This window comes from Arachis hypogaea, chromosome 14 (genome assembly GCF_003086295.3).
Source record: "Arachis hypogaea cultivar Tifrunner chromosome 14, arahy.Tifrunner.gnm2.J5K5, whole genome shotgun sequence".
NCBI lineage: Eukaryota > Viridiplantae > Streptophyta > Magnoliopsida > Fabales > Fabaceae > Arachis > Arachis hypogaea.
In genome coordinates, this window is record NC_092049.1 from 49,924,205 (window position 1) to 49,926,991 (window position 2,787).

The window sequence follows — 2,787 nt, forward strand, 5'->3', positions numbered from 1 at the left end:
AAGTGTTTCAGGCTTTATAGGGCATGAATGTGTTGGAAATTGGAAAGGAAGCTTGCAAAAATGGAAGGAACACAAGAAATTGAGGAGATGACCAGCGAAAAGTGACGCGGTCGCATGGATCACGCGACCGCGCGGATGGGATAGCACAAGCGACACGGAGGTATGGACGACGCGCCCGCGTGGAGAAGCAAAACGCCGAATGACGCGTCCGCATGAATGACGTGATCGCGTGACGTGCGCGATCTGCATAATCTGCAGAATCGCTGGGGGCGATTTTGGGCCCTGTTTCGACCCAGTTTTTTGCCCAGAAAAGCAGACTAGAGCCAGGGAACATGCAGACCAACAACAACATTCATTCTAGATAGTTTTAGTTTTTCAGATCTAGTTTTCCTCTCCTCTAAGTTTTCTCTCTGCACATTCATAGTTCTTAGGATTTTTAATTGCTTTTTGCATTGGGATTTTGAGAAGAGTTATCACCTCATCAACACTGCGTCATTCTAGTTCGTTTTCTTTACTTGGCTTTACTCTTCCATGTCCTTTAATTTATTTCAATCTTACTGTTAGATTATTTTAGAATTTATCAACACAAGAGTTATTTTTAATTTTAATTAATTCCTTTGAAGTTTTATTTATCATGTCTTCCTTTAATTCCCTTTCCTATGTTATGAATTCCACATTCACAATGAACGAGTTGTTCCCTAACTTGATGGGGAGTTGATTGAAAGGAACCCTTCAATTGGAGTGCTCAAGGGAGAAATTGTAATTGAGTTTATTATTGGTTTGCTCTCTAGTCACTAACGCCAGTCCTTCCAAGTAAGCGGATTGGGACTTGTGAATAGAAACAGCATTCCAACTTGTTTGACTTTCCCTTACCTAGTAAGGGATAACTAAACAGAACAACCCCAATTATCAATTAATCTTGAAAGTACTGCAACAAGAATAGGGCTTCCAACTAATCTACTCCCAGTCAAGGCTTTTATTTAAATTACATTAATTCTCTGATTTAATTTCCTATCATTCAACTCAAATATTTTTGAAAACCATCTAATTAATAAAATAGCACACTTTCCTGTAACTCGTTGGGAGACGACTTGGGATTCATACTCCAGTATTTTAACTTTAATTTCTGTGACATCCTTTTAAATTGATAAGCAGATTTCTGGTTGGTTGAGAACTATACTTGCAACGCATATCTTATAACAATTCTTAACTCGCCAATTTCCGCCACGTCAATGTTTAGCGCCGTTGCCGGGGAGTTGCAGTAGAGTGCTAAAGTTATTGATTGGATTTTATTTATTTCCACTTTATTTTCTTTTGCTTCTATGAGCTGCTTGTTTCTTTCGTTAGATGACGCGTTCACTTCCTGATCTAAGCTTGCCAGTATTCGATCCTGAGATTGAAAGAACTATTTCACGAATAAGGCAAGCTCGGCGTCAGTTAGTCCTCTCTGAAGGCGGATCTGAAACGTCATTTGAGGAAGAAACCAGCCCCCGTTCTACTGATTCGGTTGATTTACGTATAGGTGACATGGCAGCACCTAGGAGAGTTACTATCCAGGAGGCTGGAGCCCCTGATTTTACAATGCAACCGTTTCAAGCGCATCATCAAGCAGTGGCTACAGACTTTGAAATAAAGACCGCACTGCTCAATTTGATGCCCAAGTTTCATGGCTTACCTGCTCAAGAGCATATCAAGCACCTGAGAGATTTTCAAGCAGCCTGTTCTACTGTCAGGCATGATGGTGCAGATGAAACTTCAATTTTGCTGAAAGCCTTCCTGTTTTCTCTGGAGAGAAAGGCAAGAGAGTGGTACTACACTCAACCTGCTGCAACTGTATCCAACTGGAATACACTCAGAAGAGAATTTTTGGAAAAGTTCTTTCCAGCTGAAGTTACTGATAAACTGAGGAAGGATATTTCCATGATTGTTCAGGATGAATCTGAAACTCTCTATGAGTACTGGGAGCGCTTCAATAATCTTCTGGAAGCTTGCCCCCACCATATGATTGACAAGATAGTGTTACTTGGCTACGTCACACAAGGCATGAGGCCCCAAGATAAGACCACATTGGAAAGTGCTAGCAATGGGTCTATGAAAAAGTACAAGACCACTGATGAGGCATGGCAATTGATCAGCGACTTAGCTGAATCTACTAGGAATCACAAGCAGAAACAAGGCCGTGCAAAAGCCATTGCAGAAGTATCCTCTAGCAGAGAGACTGCTGTTTTAACTCAGAGTATCTGTGAAATGACCAACTTACTGAAGCAGATGCAATTGAATCAACAACAAGTTCAGTAAGCTCAACCTTCTCCAACACAGCAAAACCAACAGTTAGTCCCACAAAGAGTTTGTGGAATTTGTGCTGATTGTAGCCATTATACTGATGAATGTCCGCAGCTCCAGCAGGAAGACAACACCGTGGCAGCCACTCATAACTTCTATGACCGCCCCAACCAAGGGTACAATCAAAGTGGCAATTACAACCATGGGTGGCAGGATAATTCTAACTAGAATTGGAGGGACAACAACAACAGAGGAGGCAGAGATAATCAGGAAAATCAGAGGTGGAATAACAACAACAACAGGTAGCAGAACCAGTACCAGCCTTATAGAGCACCTCACCTGAGGCAATCCCAAGGACCATAGAATACCCAACAACAAACCTCTCAAACTACCTATCCTTCGTCTTCTGCGAATGATGACTTACTACAATCTATTGATCGGAGACAGCAGAACATTGAAAATAACATTAATGCCACTCAAAATGGTCTGAATGCTACTTTGCAA

At 41.5% G+C, this 2,787-nt stretch overlaps 1 non-coding gene across 1 annotated transcript; it reads right to left on the bottom strand.

Moving 5' to 3' along the window:
- Positions 1 to 1,899: 1,899 nt before the first annotated feature.
- On the bottom strand, positions 1,900 to 2,007 carry LOC112746042 (small nucleolar RNA R71). The gene has a single exon (XR_003173942.1). It is a non-coding gene; the product is annotated as a small nucleolar RNA R71 (small nucleolar RNA).
- Positions 2,008 to 2,787: the final 780 nt, after the last annotated feature.